Source organism: Microtus oregoni, unplaced genomic scaffold (assembly GCF_018167655.1).
Source record: "Microtus oregoni isolate MIOR12 unplaced genomic scaffold, Mior012 000092F_ref0000046, whole genome shotgun sequence".
Taxonomy (NCBI): domain Eukaryota; kingdom Metazoa; phylum Chordata; class Mammalia; order Rodentia; family Cricetidae; genus Microtus; species Microtus oregoni.
Genome location: NW_024544604.1, coordinates 1,947,754 through 1,954,465, shown reverse-complemented (window position 1 = coordinate 1,954,465; position 6,712 = coordinate 1,947,754). Strand labels below are relative to the sequence as shown.

The window sequence follows — 6,712 nt, the reverse complement described above, 5'->3', positions numbered from 1 at the left end:
GTGGAGCTGATTGTCCTGCATTGTGGGGCTGCAGAATGGACAGATAGCACACTCACCTTTCCCTGGGGCATAAGGCTAAGGAGGCCTGGCAAACCTGACTTAAAACTGATTAAAGAACTGGATCGTTGGGATTGACTGGCTATAGCATAGGGGCTGAAATGAGAGTGAATAAAATGTAAGATCTAGAAAAGAGTCAGATCACTTTTTTTTCTTGTCAACAATAGGGTTTACTTTTAATGTGGCAAGAGATCCCCAGGAGGCACTCATCTTGGCTTCTGGCACCAGGACCCAGCAGCTTCCAGGGAACAGCTTTTTTGCAGGACAGATGATGTGCTGACCTGGTCCCCAAGTGGGGTGGGCCTCTAGGTGCCCAGGGCAGGGTCAGGGGAAGTCATTGTAGGGCAAGCGGAAAGGGTAGAGCAGAGTGTATCTTGAATCCTGCCAGAGTAGCTTGTCCTCCAGGAAGGCGATGGAAGGCAGAGTGAGGACCAGAGTCTGGTGTTTGAGCATGCTGTACACATTCAGGCCAACTGCAGGGATCAAGTTGAAGCTCTTGAGCCTGGAGGTGGCTGCCACAACATTCTTGGGCATCTCTTAATGTGTCAAGTCTACAAGGAGCACGGGACTCCCCCAGTGGCTATACTGGGCCAGCTCTGTCAGGTACTGAGGGTCTGCAGTGGGCAGTTCCAGAAAATCTACGATGTGAAGGTCATCCTGCATCAGCTTGACAGTCAAGGCCACTTTGAGGCCCAGTGCCCTAACTTTCATGGGCAACATGTAGTAGTAACTTGTAGGGCCCCGGGGACCATGGGCTACGCCTCCTCCCTGCCATATGGGGGAATGGATGCTGCCATGCCCGGCACGGCCACTGCCTTTCTGTTGCCAGGGCTTGCGGCCACCACCACTTTATAAAGGCAAGAAACAATCATTTTCAAGTTTCCTCTCTCTGATCTCAAGCCTAGCATCAGTACTGGTCCTTTTGTTCTCCAAAAGGAGTAACTCAGACAGATATAGTAGTAGAGTCAAGCAAGAGTTCACTCTTAAAAAAATAGTAGACCAAGCTGAGTGGCATGGACTCTGATTTTGGCAGAGATGGGCCTTAACTTTTGTCTCCCCATGCTCTGACCTTTGTCTCCCCTAGGTGAATATTTTCGGTCATACTTCTCTTGGAAGGCCCATTTTACCCTGAATCTAGTCTGTTCTAAGTAGAAGAATAAGGTGCAAGACCACGTACAGAAGCCAAAGTTAATTAAGTTAAAGTGGTGCAGCACTCTACAGTTAGCAATAAACTGAAATTGGTTTGATCTGAGTCAGTAAGTCGACCACTTATTGATCTTTATGTCTTGTTTTGGGAACTCATTTTCCAGTTTCTCTTGAAGTTAACCTCCTGCTTAGCATATGTAACCACACACAAGACAATGAATTCAACACCTTGGCTTCAAATATTAAATTCCAAACATTATCATACCTGGATCATAGGCCCAAATAGAAGATATGGAACTAAAACTTTCAGGGTAAAACAAGTACTAGGGTTTTTTTTCAAAATTGCAAGCAACAAAGGAAAAAGTAAAGCTGTCTACATCAAGATTAAAAGCATTCATACTTCAAAGCAAAGAAAAAGACAATGTACAATGTGGGAGAAAAATACTTGTATATTATATAATAGGTAAAGAACTTGTAAGACATATATACATATATATATATATACATGTATATATGCATATATATGTCACAACTAAGTGTCAAAAACAGCCAAATAACACAACTAAAATATTAGCAAAGGAGTATTGCAGTGTGTGCCTATAGGGTCACCTACTTGGGAGACTGACGTAAGAAGGTCATTTTACCCTTGTAGCTCATCTTTTTCAGACACAAAAAGGAAAAAAATGAGTTTTGCTGTTGTTACTGTTGTTTTATTCTTCTCTCATACAATACCTTCCAACTGCAACATTCAACCCTCCACCCACTCTTCCTGGCCTCCCCCATATCATGGCTTTCCTCTCCCCCAGATTCATTCCTCCTCCATTTCCCTTCAGAAAAAAGCAGGCCTCCCAGGGATATCAACCAAACACAACATAATAAAGTTTTAAAGGATTTGTATAGAAAAATTTCAAAAGGATAAATGTAAGTGACCAATAAACATACTCAAAGATACCAAATATCATTAGCCACCAGGAATATGCAATCAAAACCACAATGAGAAAACAATTTATGCACGTTTGGACAGTGAAATAAAAATGCAAGTATAGGGACTGGAGAGATTACTCACTATTTAAGAGCATTTGCTCTTCCAGTGGCTCAAGTTTGATTCTCAGTGCCCACATTGGGTAGGTCACAATTACCTACCTGTAAATCCAGTTCTAGAGTTTCATCTTCTGGCCTCCACAGTCACCCCTTCACATGTGGCATACATTGACACAAAACACGCACACACAGACACATGCACTACATTTATTTTAAAAATGAAGATCAAATACTTAGATGGTGTGCAGGAATAGAAACTCTCACAACACCTTTCTGGTAGTATTTTAAAATGACGTAAAACTTAAAACAATTTTCTTTAGGGCTGGAGAGATAGCTCAGCTGTCAAAGGCCAGGCTCACAACTGCAACAATTTTATCTACTTGAAATGTCAAATAAACAACTCCCTTATGACTCAACTCTTCCTGTTTTGAGTTCATATCCTAGGATTAACCGACTGTAAATAACCCAAATATCCATCAAATGATGAATGTATATAGCAAATGTGGTACTTGTGCAAGGGTATTTGTGCAAGCAAATATTATCATATTTACTCAGTAATAGAGTGGAACAAAATACTGACACATACTACAGAAAGAATGAAGCTTGAATATGTTATTCTATATCAAAGAAACCTGTAACAGAAGGCATGGCATGGTTTCAGCTTTGTGAAATGTCTGAAAGAGAATAGTGATTGACAAGGACTGAAGAGAAGGGAAACGTGGATGGAGTGACTGATCATGAATATGCATAAGTTCTTGGCTTTTTCTGAGGCCGATGAAGGTGTTTGGAAATCACATAGTGTTGATGTTTGAATGCTTCTGCTAAATACTAAGAACAATTAAATTATGCTCTGTAGTAATAAGGGCGGCGGGGCTGCGTCCCCAGCACCCCAGCCGCCCGCATGGCTAGCTTATGCCCCGAAATAACAACACACAAACTGTATTCATTTAAACACTGCTTGGCCCATTCTCTTCTAGGCTAATTCTCACATATTAATTTAGCCCATTTCTAATCATCCGTGTGTAGCACCCCAAGGTGCGCTTACCGGGGAGATTCTAGCCTAGTCCATCCTGGGTCGGAGCTTCATCCCGGGAGCGGGGCATGGCGTCTCTCTCAGGCATCTGCTCCAGAGAGGAGAGCTGTCGAGACTCTGAGCTCACTTCCTCTTCCTTCCAGCGTTCTGTTCTGTTTACTCCTCCCACCTATCCTCTAACCAAGAAAATGGGCCAAGGCAGTTCCTTTATTAGCCAATGACCTTCCTCCATCATTTCCCCTTTTTCAGTTTAAACAAAAAAAAAGGCTTTAACTTTAACATAGCAAAATTACATATAACAAAACAGTTATCAAGTAAAAGTTACAATAATCTTTATCATAACTAAGAAAAACTATAACTAACTATTCTTAACTCCATCAAAGACTCCAGAAAGATACAATACTACCTAAGCAAACAAGAAAAAAGCAACTTTTAAAACTCTAGAAATGACAGAGACATCTTGCTGCCTGGACAGTCACCCAAAGTTGCTCTGTACCGTTGGGGCATCCATCTTCAGCCTTCAGGCCCATGGTATCCAGCAGACATTTCCATAAAGCAGGAAAATTCAAAGTCAGTTCAGTCACTATCTGTTGTGTCCTGCAGAATGTCTCACAGACTCTTTCATGAATCAGGAACCCCGAAAGATCATCTCACCTTAGGCAAGTTCAGTAGTCCTCTCTCTGTGGGTTCTCTGTGTCCAGTTTATGCAATAGTCCAGGCAAGAGCAGTTTCTTGCCCAAATGGCTATCAAACTCCATAACGAGCCTCTTCGATGCCCATCTTCCTCTTGAAGTAGATTGGTGCTGCCAGGAGTAAAGTGTCTCATTGTCATGAAAAGTCCTAAGTTACTAAAACATTTAAAATGCCATATTCTATAATCTTTGAAAAATATGAAGAATGCCTATCTAAAATATATCTATGCACATCTAGAAAATATTAACTAATATGACTACAAACTTGACTATTATTTATGATTATCCATCAACAACCTATATTTCCTAATTATACATTACATTTTAATAATGAACTACACAATCACAATACCTTAGTCAATATCAGAAATACATATACATATAACAAAATTGACCGTAAATCTCTATCAATAAAGTAAAATCTATACTAATGCAAGTTATTCATATCTATATCATATCCCCCTTTAAATGTAAAAGAACATTTATAAACATTATTTGGGAATATTGGCGCAGTTATTTCTCTCCAAACTGCTTCCTGCTGAATGGGGGCGTCGTTAATTAGGTCTTTCATGGTATAACCTGTGTGCTAGTTTCATCTCAGTTGGCAGTTGAGCGAAGCAATTTTCTGAAGATGTTCACAACAACCCTTCACGAGGGCGTGGTCCATCATACCAAATCGGAATAGAAGAAATGAACAGGGTCTCATCCTCTGTGAAAACAAAATAAGAAACTCCTTTCCAAAGTATCATATCCTTAGATCCAAATTCAAAATATCTATGTTGGATTAGTTCAGCAGTATTTATAAATAAATATCTTTTAGCAGTTGTTGCTCCTTCCTCAGCATTCAAATAATTCAAAGAGAGCATAATAGCATACAGTATCAAAATTTTCTGTGTATTTTCCATCTTTGTGCAGCTTTGTTTTAACCTCTATTTTGTTTATTTTTACTTTTAACTCTTTGCTTTTTGAGATAGGTTCTCTGTATCTTTGACCTGAAGTAACTCTGTAGACTAGGCTGTCTTTGAACTCTCAGAGATCCGCCTGTCTCTGCCTCCCAGGCATTCGGGATTAAAGGTGTACACTACTACACCTTGAACTCACAGAGATCTGTTTGTCTCTGCCTTCTAGGCACTGGGATTAAAGGCGTGTGCTACCACACACAACAACTCTCTTCCTTTTTTTGTATTTTACTTTAAGAACTTCAACTTTTAGTCTGCATATATTTTTAACACACTGTAAACCATTTAGAAATTTTCTTTGTCTTTGAATCTCTCTTTACTGTATATCTCTCTTTTTCTGACCACACGAGCCTTTAAATTACTGAGCAATATGGGTAGGATTAAAGGCATGGCTTTGCCAGCTAGATCCAGTCCATTCCTTAGCTTTCCAGCCTCATGGCTGAGGTACTGGCTGTAGCTACGTTTACTGTGACAACTCTATGGCATTTCAAGGTTCCTCCCAGCAAGCGAGCTTCAGCAGCCTGTGCTTGCAAACCGCACGAACCGCCTGCGTAAAAGAGTCAGAGTTTGCCCTGGTAGGACAGCCCAGAAAGCTGGCATTTTTAAACGGCACAGCTTTTTTCCTGCTACGGCTGAAAACCAAAAAGCATGCGTTCAGCTTTTCGTCAACACCATTTAAGTGTTTCGTGGCAGGACCTCTTAATGAGCTGCAGGGTTTTGCAGCTAAAGCTGAGTCAGGAAGCCTCTCTCAGATGAGGTGCTATCTTGCCTCTAGCAAGCAGAGCAGACCCGAGAACACAGCGAGTCTAGTTGCCATCAAACAAATCGTAGCACTTTACTCCAAATGCTCTATTCAAAAGCTCTGTCTCCCGCAGGAGCCAGACAGAGATCGCAATGGCGGCACAGCCCCAGGAAGTCGCGCTTTAAAATGACACAGTGTTTTTTCTGCTACTGTTGCCGAATCAGGAAATCTCTCTACAGCACGCCACCAACAAACAGCAAAAATCTGTGTTAAACTCTCTCTCCCTTATTTTTAAGCCTTCTCAGGTTTTTTAAGTGGGTTTAGTCTATCACGTGAGGCACCAACTGTAGTAATAGGGGTGGCAGGGCTGCGTCCCCAGCAAAGGAGAGAGAGCACGAACAAGGATCTCAGGATCGCGAAGGGTGCACCCACACACTGAGACAATGGGGATGTTCTATCGGGAATCCATCAAGGCCAGCTAGTCTGGGTCTGAAAAAGCATGGGATAAAACCGGACTTGCTAAACATAGCGGACAATGAGGACTACTGAGAACTCAAGAACAAAGGCAATGGGTTTGTGATCCTACTGCACGTACTAGCTTTGTGGGAGCCTAGGCAGTTTGGATGTTCATCTTACTAGACCTGGATGGAGGTGGGTGGTCCTTGGACTTTCCACAGGTCAGGGAACCCTGATTGCTCTTTGAGCTGATGAGGGAGGGGAACTTGACTGGGGGAGGGGGAGGGAAATAGGAGGCGGTGGTGGGGAGGAGGCAGAAATCTTTAATAAATAAATAAATTAAAAAAAAAGAAATAGAGATTAAAGTAAAGCCACATAAATATGGAAAATACACAGAGATTTTGGATACTGTGTGTTATTGTGCTCTCTTTGAATTGTTTGAATGCTGAGGAAGGAGCAACTAAAAGATGTTTGTTTATGAATGCTGCAAAATTAATCCAAGATAGATATTTTAACAATACCTTGACTTCAAAATTAAAGTCAAAAGGTATGTTACTTTGGAAAAGAGATTTTGCTTTTGTTTCCA

The 6,712-nt window shown here is 41.3% G+C and overlaps 1 pseudogene; it reads right to left on the bottom strand.

The window, feature by feature from the left end:
* Positions 1–202: 202 nt before the first annotated feature.
* Positions 203–1,860, bottom strand: LOC121442634 (annotated as a pseudogene).
* Between the last annotated feature and the right edge of the window lie 4,852 nt (positions 1,861–6,712).